Below are 17,224 nucleotides of genomic sequence, written 5' to 3'. Positions count from 1 at the left end.
CCCGAGGGTATTGGTACTCAAGCCCGAGTACCGGTACCCAGTGTTAAAGTGTGCAGAATATGCTCTGCTGCTGCAATTATGTTTAATTGGAGGGCTTAAATGTAATTGTAGGGACTTATAAATAGACCCAACAACTTATCCTCATGCACACTAGCAGAGAACACCCTCCATCTTTCTCTCTTCTCATCTTTCTCTCATTCTCTCTCTAGAATCTCCCCACCAAGGTGGATTTAGAGCTTTTGGAAGAAAAGTATAATATACTGAAATTTTCGGGTTATAATGCTAACTTTGATCTGGGAGATCGAAGAGAAGTTTGAACTGGATGTGTATCGTTCTTGAGTAATTCTAGAGGTGTGGGAATGATTTTGGAAAGTGATTGAATGTTTCAGTGCAAATTGGATGCGAGATGAACTCAAATGAGAGTTTTTGGATTGCGATAGTAATTTTGATTGAATGGATCAAAGTGAGGCACATGTATAATTTGTGACATCCCCTAATTATTTTGGAAGTGTGAGGATGGTTAATGGCAGATTTTGAAGGTGTTTAGAATACCATATATCAAATCTCCGAAGGTGAAGCTAACTTCGATCAAATTGATTAAGGTAATGCCAAAATATAAATTGGTTAGTCCCCGAGTTAAATTGGTGAGTTGGGGATGGCTAATAGCATAATTTAGATGTGTTTAGAGGTGTTAGAACGATGTTGACGCGAGAAGTGACTCGGAATTGCTGCTGCCAAGTGCAGATTTTGCACTAAAAAGCTGCAGGGACTAAATTGTAAAAGCAGAATTTCTAATTTTTGGGGGTTTAAGTGCAGTTGCTGCTACTGCTGAGTGCTGCTACTACTGCTGATTGTAGCTGCTGCTACTCTGCTGCTGCTGCTGCTACTGCTGCTGTTGAAAATTGCAGCAAACAGCAAATTAGTAAGCTGCTGTTAAGTGCAGGAAACTGCAGGGACTGTTTTGTAACAGCTGCAAGCACTGTTTTGTAAACAGAATTCCTGCTTTGTAGAAGAGTTAATTCCTGTTTTGTGGATGGGTTTATTTGCAATTGGTTGAACTTATTCCTTAACCCAGCACCTCCACCAGCTGTACGAACCAGGGAACCCTCTCCTCAGCCTTTCTTCTTATCTTTTTCTCCTTCTCTTTCTCTCTAAACCTAAGGTAGCTGGTTGAGAAGAGAAGTTGGTGGAATTGATGGATTTGGGTGATTTGAGCTGAAAGGAGGGTTGGGAGCAAGGAAATTAAATGGTGGAGGTTGAAACCAGAGGTAAGGGATTGTATATTTCTAGTTTCGGTAGTGTTATCTACTCTAAGAAGGTTTGAAGCAATAGAATTCTTGGATTCTAAAGCTTGTAGATGCTAGAGCTTATGTTGTCATGAAAGAAAACTTAGAGAGAACATGTTGACAGCATATATACACATGTGAATTATTTATTGAAGATGAAACCAGAGGTAAGTTGATCCTATTTCCTGGTTAGAGATTGTTTTAACTATCCTAAAGAGAATTTAGCTTGGGTCTTCTTGGGTTACTATAGCTGATTTTGCTATGGAAATAATGGAAAAGCTATAGGTATCATGTATTGGCTTTGGCAGCTAGGAGTTAGGACAACTAACCTGTAGGTTATTGGAGTCCTTTATTAGGGATGGATGTAAATCCTCTAAGTTAATTAATTTCGAAGTTCTTGGGTTAGTAAAGAAATTGAAGTACTCTATGTGTTTTATAGAGTTTGTATAGTAACGGGCTATGTAGAGCTAAAGCTCGAAAATGCTGTTTTGTAGGATTGAGACTCTAGCTTGAAATTGATCGCGTAGAAACCCTAATTGGGAATAAAACTGACGTGTTGGAAAGTTCGTATCGGCGTTCCGACGAGCCTACGGCAAGCTAGTGAGGAAAATCCTCATTTTAGCTTTGTTTGACGCGAGCGAGTGTTGTGCTGGTTCATAAATCGCGGGAAGTGGTTTTCTCGCATCTCGGCATTATTTAAAGCCAGGGTGGTGCTTTCCAAATTCATCGAATGACCTATTATGTTTATGTCACCTTTCTTGAGTATACATGGATTGTATATGATTAGTTGATATTCATGCATTATAGGGTTGAACTTGATATGTGATTATATTGACATATAGTCTATTTGTATGCTTTGGAAGCAAAGTACAGTTGGACAATAGTTAGTAAACATAGAACCCTATAGATGTATGAACTTGTGTCGAATCCTGAAATAGTGACAAAGTGACATTGTTAGTAAATGGCATAAATAGCACCGAGTATTGTGAATGTTAAACAAGGACAATGAACTTGTAAAATGTATGGCATTAGAACTAGATGAATTGATTAGCATCTAGACTTGGACATATAAATCTAGCATAAAGAGCTAGTAAAGTGAGGCATTGACATTCATTGGATCCTCTAAGTGAGGATTAGATCATACTCACATTAGTCTAATACTCGAGGAAGGTCGCTACTCCTTGGGCGATGAGCTCCGGAGTGGTCATCAATGTTAAGGATTTTCTAAATTGGTGGATTTCGTAAAGTCGAATAGAGTCTTGAAGAGTTAAACACGATGTCTTCGGAAAAGAAGATTCATTTGAAGCTCAAGGATTCATTCGGAAAGCTCAGCACCTCAGGTATGAAGTATAGATCATTTGTGGGGAAATTAACTGATCAAAATATGTTAGAAGACTTAGATTGCATTGTTAAACTCAATCTGAACTTTTCAGTGCTCAGGGACCGGTCCCTGAAATGAGAGACCGGTCCCCGAGGGTCCTCTTTGCGTGAATTGTTGAGGCAACTGGTCCCTGGAAAGTGAGACCGGTTCCCGAACGCTTGTTTTTCTGTCACGCAGCGAGGGACCAGTCTCTAGAATGAGAGACCGGTTCCCGAAGCTTCTGTTTTCAGGTATGCAACAAGGGACTAGTCTCCCACTCGAGGGACCGGTCTCCCAAAGACCGGTCTCCTCGAGAGGACTGGTCTCTGAGGATGACGTAAGTTTTTAAAATTATATTTTTGCAATCCTAGTCTACTTCTAAGTCTTCTAAACCTATAAATATGATATGAGGGTATCCATATGCTGTATGCTTTGAGAGATAATGTTTTAGAAACTCAAAAACTTGATTTGGAGCTTTTGATCTATGATTTAAATATCAAGTTCTTAGATCATCGATTTGATTCTTTGATTTCAATTCAATAGTTCCTCGAGAATCAAATCGATGATGTTCTAAGAACGGTTTCTCCTCATATTATACATGCTTTCTATGTAATCAAATCACCACAAATAATCAATTTCCTGCGAGCTTCGGAAGGAGTGTTGGGCGCGTGGATTTCGCGTGAAAGCCGTGGATNCAAGTTCTTAGATCATCGATTTGATTCTTTGATTTCAATTCAATAGTTCCTCGAGAATCAAATCGATGATGTTCTAAGAACGGTTTCTCCTCATATTATACATGCTTTCTATGTAATCAAATCACCACAAATAATCAATTTCCTGCGAGCTTCGGAAGGAGTGTTGGGCGCGTGGATTTCGCGTGAAAGCCGTGGATTCGATGGGCGTTTCGTGATCTCGAGATGTGTTTTGCTGTGAGGATTTGCAGCGGGATCGGTTGGAGGATTCCAAGCGATCGAGGACCGGCGAAGACAATCTACAACAAGGATTCGGTAAATTGAGTCGTGTATTTTTGTTAAATCACTTGTATTCAAGTTTTCTTAGTGGATTTCTTTGTATGATCGGTCCTATAGATTTTTCTCTCCGAATTGGAGTTTTCCCACGTTAATTCTCGGTGTGTTGTGTTTATTTTCCGCATTCTATTTTTACTTTGCATCGAGTTTATTTGTTTTTGCCGTATACACCTATTCACCCCCCTCTAGGTGTTATTTTACCTTTTAGATCCTTGGGATCCATATCTTTCAATCAACTGGGTTAGGAGCAGGAGTCTCTCCAGTAGACGGTCCCGTCGGGTGAATGTGAAAGTCTCCCCAACAAAAAGGGATTTAGTTGGTGAGTTGCAGTTAATTATGGGGTTAACTGAATTGATTGGGTAATGGTATATGATAGCATGCATGCATAAATCTCATAAGTTATATATTGTTCTTTCCAGCTTTGTACAGGCATTGTAGTAGTTACATGGTATAGTTGGTTACTATCTGTTCTCTTTTCTTGTCTACATATGCCTGAGTAAACCTAGTGGATAAGTCGGCGAGGTCGGCAGCCGAACCCACTGGGAACTTTCAGTAGTTCTCACCCCACTAATCATGCAGGTTCTAGCTCGTGCAGGGTGGTCGAGGATCATAGTATGGATAGCGTTCCATAGATAGTGGACATCCATTGAGTATAGTTGTACCTTGTATATTTCATCTGTTTATAGTTGATGAAAAGCAATGTAAATTATTCATTTGAGAGATGGCAATGTAAATGTTAAAGAATGTATGTAACAAATGATAAGCTTTGTATTTGATTTAAAGTAATCAAGATACAATGTATGAATGGTTTAGTTAGTTTACTTTCACTTGTTTGTGTTGCTTGCCCTCGTGCAAGCCATGTATATTGAAATTTTTTCTGGGTATTTTCTTATACATGTTTGATGGTTGTTGTTGAGCCTTGGGCGAACAGAGAAGGTTCTGTTCGTTCGGCGTTTGTGTACGAGCCCGAACGGATCAAATTGGCGGACACGGGGCGTGATAAAAAGAGCTCTAGTGCAAGGAGGAGCTTGGTGTCTTGGAGGCTAAGGTAAGGGTTAGCAAGTTTAAACCTAGGGTTTGCTTTGGTTGACTTAGAATCCATGTGTTTTAGAGTTCTTGTGGTTTAGAAACCTAGAGTGATCTATGGTTTCTCATGGTGAAAGATACTTGACCATAACAAGTGGAACCCTAGGGTTGAAATTAGGGTTTTTGTAGATATGGGGTTTATAGTGAAATTGATCCCTTAATTCCTTAATTGAAGGTTAAATCGACGCATAGGGAGGCTCAAAGCAAAGTTCGTACGAGCTTACAACAAATCGTTGAGGAAATACACCGTTTTCTATTCGTTAATTTTGGGTCGAGCTAAGACGGTGTCGTAAAATCGCGAGACTTAGTTTCTCGCCTCTTAGCATCAAACCAAGATGGGTGATGCTATCCGAAACAATCGGACTTCTCTCCATTTCTATGTTACTATTGTTGGCCATGTATGTATATATGTAAAATAATGCATTGTAGAGTAGTGAGGATCATGCACTCATTCCTTGTATGCTTTCATGATAAATGTAGAAAATATGTGATGGAATATAGATGTATATGCATAAGGATTGGGTCTTGAACAATGCAATCTCTATAGTGCCAATGAATGGAATGTGAACTTAGACAACATAGTGACATGGTTTGGTGGCATTTGGATTAGTGATCGATAACACTTATGACATTAGTTGTTAGGGATGGATAGATCCCCGATATTGTTGTCCCTAGTTGGTAGGATAACCTCGAGCTTAGAGGAATGGATTGTACTCACATTGTCTGTTTAGCTTGGCGGTGGTCGCTTCACCCAAGCAGTGGGCTACAGAGTTATCACATTTTAGGTTAACATATCTACCCAGCAGACGATCCTAGGTGAGCGTAGCTGGGTGTCTCCTCACTTGTGGGATTGGTTGTGAGTTGGGCTCAACCTTCGGGTTAGCCAGTGTGATTGGGTTACAAGCATATGAATGGCATGCATCATGAGCATTATGGTTACTTTATTCATATCATGTTGTTGAGGCATAGTAGTATATTAGTATTTCTTATTCTTGTATATTTCTCTACTTATGCCTGTTTAGACCTAGTGGAAAAATCGGCGGGGTCGGCGGCCGAACCCACTAGGAACTTCTTTTAGTTCTCACCCTATTACTATACAGATCCCAGTCCTAGCGGAGCGGCCGAGAATCGTGGCAAGGGCATCGCGCCCTAAGTAGCGAGCTTCCCGTGCATTAGTATACTTGTATATACCATGTGAGAGTTATGTTTATTTTGGAGAGACTATGTAGTGAGTATATGATGTATGAACTAAAGAGTTGTACTTTGGTAAATTGTAAAAGAATGGTTAATCAAGTGGATGTATGTAATAGTTTAGTTAAATTTCTCTCTTGCTCTTGTTATTTCCCTCGCGTAAATCATGTATATTATTTATTTTTCCTAGACAAAACTAGATGTACATGATGTTGTTGAGCCTTGGGCAGTACAGGGGAGATTCTGTCCGTTCGGCCGTCTGCGTATGGTCCCGAACTGACCAAATTGGCGGTTGCGGGGCGTGACAGAGGAGTTGGGAGAAAGAAATCCAAGAGAGAGAGTGTAAGGGCTTACTTCCTCCTCTCTCTAAGCTCAGCACAAAGTGAGCAAATGAGGGGGATGAAGGGATATACTACATGATGTAACAATCCCCCTTAGGCCCCTCAAAAACCCAAAAATTACACTCGGCACGAAAACAACCTCTGTAGCATTGAGTACCGGTATACGAATTAGAGTACCGATACTCGGCAATTCCGGTACCAAGGGTCCAGTTCCGCAAAATCTGAATGTTGAAAATTCTGATTTCTACTGCGTTCCGATATCCGCCCGATACAGTACCGGTACTCAGCTCAGTACCGTACACACAACCCGGTTCCGCAAAACCTGAGAGCAGCCAAATCTGCGCTCTACTGAGTTCCGGTACCTCAAGCCAGTACCGGTACTAAATACCAAAATATGTAGTTTGTAGATTTTGATGTCAAAAACCTGTTCTCGCGCTCATTAGCTCCGAAAATGGGTCGACATACTCCAGACAACCATCAAAACTTCCAGAATAGCTCAGAATGCTATTCTTACACTAGAACCTTGCAATTTGTTATAGTTCAGTGTGCTACAATCAACCACAACAATAACAATAACAATAATAGAGGAAGATACTGACATATAGATTAATGATCAAATAACAAAATAAATGAAAAATCAATATTGTAAAATTAAAATTCCAAAGTGAATTACATGTAACAAATTCACAACTACCAACATGAGTGTTAACTAAATAACAATAATAAAAGTTTTAGAATCATAAGATACAACCTATAAGTCAACTCGCTAGTTTCAAGGGTTCACAAATACGGCAAGAGAGCTAAGCAGACTTGAAAGAGAGATAGGCATATGAGAGAGAGAGAGGGTGAGACCAAGGCAAAAAAAAGAGAGCGATGGGGAGAAAAGAGGTGCGATAGTGTTGGTGCTGTCCTTATCGAGAACACAAAAGGCATCGTGAGGGAGGCGAGCGTTGCAAACATGGCAAACACCACGGAGGGAGCAGTCGAAGGGCTCTGAGTGGAAGGCGATAGAGAGGGTGAGAGGAAAAGAGAAAGAAAAATCCAAACTGAGGCTAGAAAAAGAGAATAGGTGGGGGATATATGATGGAAATCGAGAAGAGATAGGAATAGGTTTGGCGAGGATGCACGATTAGTATAGGGCAATATCATGACGGTATGGGCGAGTATGCACGACGATATGAGGCGAGCGGCGAAGCCCTAATTTCATGGGACCTCTATCGAGCAACCACTATCTATAATGTCTCGGTAATAGAGAGAAAGTCAGCCACCCAGACATCCCACCAAGACACACTGCTTAAGAGGATGGCTGCAGGACACACTGCATTGCTACCAGATTGCACATTAATGGCACATCTTAAGAAAAGTTGTTAAGAGATGTATAGAATAGGACGCATAGAGAAGAGCGAGAGGGTATGAGGCAAAGCAATCGCATTAATAGAGCGAAGCGGGATTGCTGCAACCATAGAGTAGAAGGTGAACCAAACATGACAGAGACTAGGAGGGAGAAGAAAAAGATATAATGACGGAAAAGTCCCTATGACGAAAAAAAGGAAAACAACTACATTCCTATTTATGAACAATGCATGATGTGGGTCCCACAACTCCGAAATCGCGGAGAGAGCTTAAAATTATTTAGAGTTTAGAATTCATGTATTTTTGTTGATTTTATCTTTTTTGTTTAATCAATAAAGAGTGAAGAAGAAGTAAGAAAAAAATAAAGAGAAAAAGTAATAGTGATCGTAAGTATAAATATAGTAAGGAAAATTAGAAGAAGAAGAAAGAAAAGGAAAAAGAGGAAGACGAGAAAGAACAAAGAGGAAAAAAGAAGAACAAGAAGTAATAAGTAGAAATAAGAAGAAAAGGTAGGAAAGAGAATTAGAAGACCGAAAGAGGAGAAGAAGAGGAAAAATGGAGGAGGAGAAAAAGAACACAGTGACAGAAGAAGAAGAAGAAAGAGATGAAGAAAAAAAAGAGAAATTAAAAAAAAAAGACAAAGTTGAAGAAATATATATAAAAAATAAGAAGCATTATTGAGTAAAGCCGTTGCATTACATAATAAAATATTTCGTTATTTAGAAGGATATTGCATTACTTGATGTTCCATTCAACATTTCGTTGTCCAATTTTTGTGCCTACTACTTCTTTTAAAAAAATAATTTCACATAGCAAATAGTGAGGAGAGCCAAAAAAAATTCGGGCTTGACATCATTAATAGCGATTGCACATGTCAAAATAAAGAAAGTGTTGTACCCCTGTTAACTGTGAGTCCTTGCCCTCGAGATGCACAAATTATCTGTACAACCTTCTTGATACGTATAGTTTCTTCATATTTTGAGTAAAGAAGCAATTTGATTCGATTATTAGAAATTCATATTTAGATAGCAATATATATATATATATATATATAAAAGTGGTCTATAACTTCAACGCAAAACTAGTAAAATATTTTATGCAAAAAATTTTATGCAAAAAAATCCAAAACTAATATATATATATATATGTTTAACTATTAACAAATCAATTGTTTTGATTTATCTTTGGCCAATTTGCATAAAAAATCCACTTATTTTGGGCTTTTGCAAAACCAGGCCACATTTTTCGTTTTTGCAGATTTGGTCCGCTTTTTCCGCCGCCTGACCAAAATGCCCCTCCTATACAATAGCCTCCCGCGCGTATTTCTTAACATACGTATACTACACTACTACCCTACCGTACGGTCTGGCGCGCATTAAATGACCCACTTATTTCTCAGAACCCGGACCACATCCGCCCCCGCTATTCGCCGGGCCCGCTGTTTCCTGTTCGGCTTAAGACTTTACGAAATTTTCGAACGCTATTGACAAATAGCGCGCGCCCCGTAACAGGGATAATAGTGCAACGCGAAGAGCTACGAAATGAGAAATGGTGCAAACGACCTCTATAACAGTGCATCCTAGCCTCGTTCCAGTGCAACCAAACCATAATCAGTCAAAATTTTACTTTCTCCATTTCTTAATATAATCTGAACTTAAAAGTGCAAATGAACGGCGTCCCCTCCAAATGCAGGCGAGGAAGCTCTGCGGCGGGGCTGGACGGTCGGCGATGTGCGACATAAGAGTCGGCAGGCCAGGAAGATCTGCGGCGAGGCTGGACGCTCAACGGCGGGGTTCGGAGTCCGAGAGGTGTGACATAACGACTAAACGATTGTGTAAAGTTTTCCTATAAAACATCACGCATCCTTTTAACTGTTAAATAAGTTCACAGTTAAGCGCGAATAATAGTGCAAGGCATGTTAATTATAGAACAATATTTTTCAAAAGAGTGCAAAGAAGCTTGTAAGAGTGCAATACGGGGAAATAACAGTGTAATGGATTTTATCTACGAGTGCAACGAAACATGTAAGAGTGCAATACGGTAGTAATACCAGTGCAATTTTTTGGAACAGACTCGTACTAAGCTTTTAAGAGTGCAATACGGTAGTATTCCTCAGCGTATTCCTCAACGGATGTATACCATGCCGTACTGTCTGGCGCTCATTAAATGCGCCGCGTCCGCTGTACGCAACCTAACCTCCCTCGATCATTACTCTGAACTCGGACCACATCCGCCCCCGCTATTCGCCGGCCCCGCTGTTTCCTTTTCGAAAGCTATTGACAAATAGTGCGCGCCCCTCTAATAGTGCAACGCGAAAAGCTACGAAAGGAGAAATGGTGCAACAGACGTCTATAACAGTGCATCCGTAGCTTCGTTCCAGTGCAACCAAACAATAACAGTCAAAATTGACTTATTTTATTTCATAATGTAATCTTAAGCTAATAGTGCAAATGAAACGACATGGGGGCCGTCGATAATATACGGGAGGAGTGGGAGGAGGCTCCACGACCTCTTTATCGCCGCCGCTGTCGCCGCCGGACCAACTATTCAGAAGCCGTGTCGAATTAGCCTATGTGCGCCAGGGATAATAGTGCAACGGGAATGTTCTACTGCAGTAGAAATGGTGCAATGACCGCTATAACAGTGTATCCGTTAGCTCGTTTCAGTGCAACCTCAGTTAACCAGTAAAAGTTTTGGGATCCTCGTTACACTATTTACTAAATATATTGAACTGTTATCCTCTATTTTATACTATTACAAAAATTTTCTTAATCAAATTATCACTATTAACATTAGCCTTGAACTATTACAATAAGACATATGGATTTAACGATGTTTCCTGCGGTGCGGTCGCGGATGTCGTCGCGGGCGGTTGGTTTGCTCTAGCCACAGGAGGGTTCTTGCATGACCTTTTGTTGTGCCCCATCTCTGGCAATTCCAGCAGCGTTTCTTTATTAAGCCATTAGTAATAGACTCTCGCCGCAAAACCTTTCTTCTGCCCGGTTGTATGAGGACGTTTGGCGGCCGCGGCGGAAAAACGTTACTTGGTATTGCAGGCCATTGCTCTTTGCCTCTGGTGGGGGGGACGCAATCGTTGTAGGTTGCGAGATAAGTCGAGGTCGTAAACCAGTCCTCGACAAAATCGTACGGATCCCGTAGCCTAAATGAAATTGCTGTCATGGCGTGATTACATGGAATGCCGTCAATGTTCCATCGCTTGTAGGAACATGTCTTTTTGGAAAGATCCACAACATTCGTACGGTCGGCTGCAATTACCTGGAAAACAACAAGCCAGTCCAAAGGGTGGGACAAATAGTGTAATGACTACATGTAACCGATTGATAAGTAGTGTAAGATATAGACAAAATGGTGCAAAATAAACGATAATACCTGAAAAAGGACATCGGTCGAAGGATTCAGCGTGTAAAAGCGGGACGTTTCCCTCGAGCTCCCTAATATCTTTTCTGCATAGGGTGTTACTACACTGGGAATATTCTCCCCATTATTTTTCCTCTGGTAAAAATAACAAGCTGTTTTCTTTCGTGTTTCCTCGACGAGGTAGGTAATTGGAAGGCCTTTTAAATGTCGAATTACACTATTTATCGTCTCGGTACAGTTGGAAGTGAGCATTGAATAACGCCTTCCCAAGAAGCAATGGGTAGCCCACCTATGCCGAGGAAGCTTGACCACATACTTGTACTGTTCGGGGTTCAACTCCTTCATCTTCTCTATGTGTTCGTTGAACTCCGCTACAGTGTATGCACGAGCCGCAGCCCAAAATCTTCTCCACGCAGGTGTATTCTTTGGCGCGTGCGGGAGATTGGTAGACAGATGGTAAATGCAATAACCATGAGCTGCATCTGAAAAAACATCGGATATAGTATCAATCAATTCTTTTTGGCGGTCGGAAATAATAGTAAGTACAGTATTTGCTCTGCTGGAGTCGCGATCACCGACGACGCCATCTCGTAACTGTTCCAGAAACCATTGCCAGGAATACCGATTTTCACCTTCAACAACTACCCACGCCAATGGCAATATGCAGTTATTCCCATCAATACATGACGCCGTCAGCAGACAATCTCTAAACTTACCAGTTAGGAAGGTTCCTGGAAGAATAAGAAACCGTGTATATTAATGTGTAATCGTGCAAAATATTGGATTACATTCATAAATATATTATATAATAGTGCAATATAGTAAAATAATGATGTGACAGTGGCGTAATAGTGCAATAACGTACCATCCAGACCAATAAGCGGCCTGCAGTGCTTCCTGAATTCTCGAATCGCTGCATCGAATGCCCAGAAAAAACGGTGAAAATGACCCTCGTCCTGGTAAAGTAATTGGAGACATGTTTCCGCATCTCCACTCTTCAACTCTTGCATGTACGAGGGAAGTAGAGCGAATGAGCCATCGAAATCGCCGCGCACCTCTTGAATGACCAATTTTCTGGCCCGGTAGGCTTTCCAGTATGAAATTTTTACGCCGTGCTGCCGAAGAATCTCGGTCTGAACCATTTTCGGCGTGTATTTCTCATTTGCCACCACCTGCTCCCTAACAAAGGATGCTATAAAAGCCGCATCGCAATTCCTGTGGCCCAATCCCCCTATTGCCCTACTACAATTGTGTTGCGAATCAAATTTCTTCACCCACCATTGAGCAATTCCTGGTACTTAATGCGCCTTTATTCTCCAAGGACAATCTGAGACACGGCATCGTGCGGTTATCTTATGGTCGTTGCATTTCGTCGGTGCGTACTCAAAACCTCTTTTCATTGCGTATACTTTGAGAGCTCGCTTGAAGTCGCCTTGCGTCTTGTAGAGCTGGCCCTCGTGGACATCGTCCGCATCTGCAACGTCAACAACTGAATCCATCGTAGAGCTGTTTACAATGAGGTCTTCTTCAAGCTCGTCGTCGCGAAATTGCTCAGCAGTATGTCCCACTGTATCGTCTTGCCGCAACGGGAGGACATCCATGGCGCTGTATGTCCGATGAGCTGCGTCGGGATAAGTCGAGACGATGCGGATGCTAACGTCGGAATCTGACTCATCTTTCAGATCAGCGATAATAAAACCGCCGTCAGTGTCTACCGATTCTGGATCGTCAATGAGAATAGGATGAGAAGATCTGCAGCACAAGTGAAAACAAGGAGTGCATTGTAAATATTAAATAGTACAAGAACCCTTAAGTGTAAATTTCATACGGTGCAAGAGGTCTAAGTAATGATGCAAAATATTACGCGAACCAGTGCAGCATAAAAATAATATAAAATGAAAAAATATGTAATAGTGCAACCGTACAATATATATTGCTTACACTTGAAAGCGGTAAAATATAATGGTGCAAAAGTGCGTTGAGAGTAGTGCAACCTCTTAAAATAAAGAGGTTACAAGTGCAATAAGGCTCGGTAATGGTGCAAAAGAAATAATAGTGTAACTTACGAGCCAACTATTTCAAAATTTGTCTGCTGAGGGGTGGATGCATTCCCGGAACGCCTGTTAATCAACAGATCCAGCTGTTCGTCTGTAAGCACTTCGTCTATATCATCGGGATCACAAGTAGCAAACTTTCTCTCGGCTATGTTACTCACAGCATAAAGCTCCATCAGATACGCGTGGGCTTTATAGAGTCTCCGCATGTTTCCGACATCGTCGTCGTCAACAATGTCGATGAGTTTGCTTAGATTCCCACTATAGCAAAGTTTAATTTCGATATTGCAGGATTCCTGTGAAGTATTAATATACTTGCAGAACATTGCTTGCAGGGATTTAAAATTATCGCCTTGCCTGACGAAATTGAGCCGGCTGGATCCTCCTACATAATTGACAAAGCCTCATTCCTCCTTAAAACACCCATTAAAATTGAAGTGCACTGGAATTTCTTCAGTGTTATCCATGACTTGTAAGAATTGGATACAGGAAATTAGCTAAAAGTTATCCAAAAACACTCTTTATATAATATCATCCAGTTAACTTAATGAGTTGTTAAGTTGTGCATGAGGCGGGAGATAGTACTTGACACAGCGGAATCAATAGATTTTAGATTTTATTCCCTTCAGTCTTTGAGACAAATGCGGCTGCACTTCCAAATAATATAAATAAAAAAATCAAAAACCTAACAGCAAACACTGGCTCTGGCGAATAGAATATCTACGCCCTAAACCCGCCTTTCCCGCGCTTGCTGCATTAATGGCTCTTTTATAGCTTACATTTAATGCTCTGTCATAAAACGGCGCTGTTGCGTATAGCGCATGGGCCTCATATAATTACAGGATTGTAAGAAAATTTCGCCTCGGGAAGGTAAGCAAGTTTCGCTGTTTGGGAATGGAAATAAAATAGTATAACAGCTGTAAACTAATCACCATTTTCAACAAGAATTGCACTATTATCTCTATTACATTACACTGTTATAATACAAGATGAATTTTTTTACACCACTTGTAAAATAAAATGCACCATTATATACATTACATTGCACTGTTACACAGATTGTAAACACCCTAGACAAACCCTTCGGGGCATTAAATGCTGCCCATGCGCTTCACGCAACATGGCTCTTTTTCGGTACTCGGACAACATCCGTTCCGCTATTCGCTACCCCTGTTGTTTGCTGTTCGGCTTTAATAATTTTAAATATGAGAACCTAAAACATGACTGAGATAATAGTGCAACGAGAAGAAGCAAAGCCAGGTTAAATGATGTAACAGCCATTCTAAGCGTGCATCACTAAACTCGCTCCAGTGCAAACACCTTGAAGCAAGGAGGGATAATAGTTCAACATTCTTGAAAATAGTGTAACGAGGAATATTACAAGTAAAATTCTATTAATTTCTTTATAACAAAGGTAATGAGAATTACATTATATACACCAATTCGTCTTAGTGTGAAAAAAATGACAGTACAAATGAAAGAACTGTAACTCGAATCAGCCTCGAATTATTACGAGTAAAAAAGACGCAAGAATTCTGCTGCTATCTCACCGCGTCTCCTCGTCATATCCTTCTGGGAGAAGTCCAAGTTCCACCCATTCTGCAAGTATTCCTCGTATGCTAAAAGGAAGATTGCGCAGTCATTGGACTGATCTTGAATCGGGATGTCTCCATATTGATCTTCTCCCAGTCGACGGGACGGGTATCGCGGTCCCCAAACAAATCGGAAAATTTTTGTTGCAAATAATTTCCTATGAACTTACACTGCATAGAAATCATTGCACTAATTAGAAATATAATGGGGTAATGTTAGTACAATTTCAAAGTATTAGGAAACACTTACTGCTTTTTCAAACCCCACGTTGTATTTAGGGTTTTTAATGGACGATAAGTGGAGGTACTTCCCGTCTTGGAGATCAACAGCCAGCAAATGCCAGTGTTGGAAGTCGAAGAGCGGGATGAACCAGTACTTCGCCTCACTGATCCTCTCCTCGGTGATGTCGTTCAAAAATATCTCGGGGCTCATTGCAGTCCCTAGGGTCTGATAAAGGAATGTCGTGGAGTATATGCACCTGTGGCCTTCCGCCTCCTGGAGTAAATGCTGGTAGCCGTCAATAACATCGGAGCTGACGAAGGCCATATGACTTGTTAGGTCAACCAAGTCCTTCCTCCCGACGTCAATACCTTTCGAAGCCACTACTAATGCGGAGGGGGTGGTGCTTGTCAGGAATTTTTCAATTCGCTCCTGATCCTCCTTCGGCAACTCACCCTTGCCGTAATACTTTAAATCCAGTGGCGGTGATGATTTTACGACATTCAATTTGAGTATTTTGCCCTTTATAAATTTTGATGTTTCATCCGAGGAGGGGGGGATGTCGATGATTATTGGATGTTGTTTAGCAAAAAATGAAAGAATCAGATCGTAATTACACCATTGTAGGACATTCTTACACTATTATAAGCTGTATCGCATTAATGAAATGTAACGTTGCAATATTCACGCACCTCTATAATGCTGGGTTCTTGCATGGAAGACTTCGCAATTTGTGTAGGTGCCTTCGTCGCCGTCGAGAGACGCACCAAGCGTCTCTTCGGGCGAGGCTTGTCCATTTTTTCAATGTCCTGTACAAAGAATTTAAAGTAGTGCAACAATCAAGGTTATATTACAGGAATAGCAATATATTGCATTATTTCAAAAGTATCGATGTAATATCAACTTACACGTTTAGATGCCCGAGTCGTCTTACTGTGTATCGACGATAACTCCGAAGCAACCCCCGGCACTAATTCGAAGTCCTTTTCCTCCGCTGCCGTAGTTGCAGCCGCAATCTCCTTGTCCACCTCCTCCGCCGCAGCTGCCGCCGCCAACACCTTTTCCTTCGCGGCCGCCTCCTTCGCAACCTCCTCCGCCGCCTTCGCCTCCTCCTTTTCCTCATCCTCCGCCGGCGCTGCAGCAGCCTCCACCTTTTCCTCCGCCACAGCCTCCACTTCCGCCTCCACCGCCACATTTTCCTCCTCATCTGCTGCTCCCGCCGCTTCCTTTTCATCCACCGTCGCCACGAAAGTTACCCCCGCCGTGTCCGGTTCCGCCGCCTCGGTTGTCGCCGGCTCCTCTTTCGGCGGAACGTGTGTTACCATCGCCGCCACCGGAGCCCCCGCCGCCGGCACCTCTGGTAGTGAAGATAACGGGGGCACGTCTTCACATATTTGGATGACGATGTTATGCAGCTAAATTTAAAAAAATTTAAAATTGGCATCAATTACACTAATTATTTAGATATTACACTATTTAATTACCTTTTACACTATTACTTACTCCGTTTACACTATTACTTACTTCATCGCTTTTCATAAAGGAGTCTCCTGCGAAAAGACTAGCTTTTGGACGGTCATATTCTTCGCTCCGTCTTAGCTGCGAAGCCTGCATACAAAAAAAGCGATTATATGTTACACTACACAAGTATATGATGCACTATTACAAAGAAATTTACACAAATACAGAACCAAAACAAGAGTTTATTAATAGAAGTCTGGTACCGTTACATTATTATTGAGATGAAATTTACGAATCAATCGTTTGTTAAGAATGTAAAATAATAAGGGCGTCACATACGTCGGCGATTGTGTCGTCAGCGATTGTGTCGTCGGCTTTATTTTTTCGTCCCCAGCGAGGTCGGAGATCGTACGGGCTTCGAAATCGTTTGCCCCTCACCGGCGTGCGATTTTTAAGACACTCCTTGGGAGCCTTTGGCGGACTCGATAGTTTTTGGTGTGCCCCATCCTTTCTAGATTTCGAAGAAGCTCTCGACCGTTCTTTTCCGATTTCGGGATTCTCCTTAATGGCCAAGATCGGTGCGGGCATCGCCAATACGGATCCTATTCTTATTTTTTTAACTCCCTGTGTCGATCGCGTAGATGATTTAGACGGTGGGGGTGTTGGTACTTGCACCCCATCGTGCCTCCTCTTCTTGCTTTTGATAATTCCAGTAGGTGCCGGGGTCGATTTTGGTGCTGGTAGGAGTGCTGGATTGCTGAGTATGCCGGCAACGGAAGTGGCAAGACTGAACACCACGGCCTCCAGACGGCTAATTGCCGCCATCACCTCTTTATAACCGCCCGGAGGTTCCTCATTCCTGGGGCGGCGGTGG

General features: G+C 41.6%; 1 long non-coding RNA gene across 1 annotated transcript; it reads left to right on the top strand.

Annotated features, from left to right (window-relative positions):
• LOC109714326 lies at window positions 1,112-4,525 on the top strand. The gene is made up of 2 exons (XR_002217308.1): window positions 1,112-1,268; window positions 4,254-4,525. It is a non-coding gene; the product is annotated as an uncharacterized LOC109714326 (long non-coding RNA).

The sequence above is a fragment of the Ananas comosus genome, linkage group 8 (assembly GCF_001540865.1).
Source record: "Ananas comosus cultivar F153 linkage group 8, ASM154086v1, whole genome shotgun sequence".
NCBI classification, from domain to species: Eukaryota; Viridiplantae; Streptophyta; class Magnoliopsida; order Poales; family Bromeliaceae; genus Ananas; species Ananas comosus.
The sequence above is the reverse complement of the archived record's forward strand: the minus strand, read 5'-3'. Positions and strand labels throughout refer to the sequence as shown.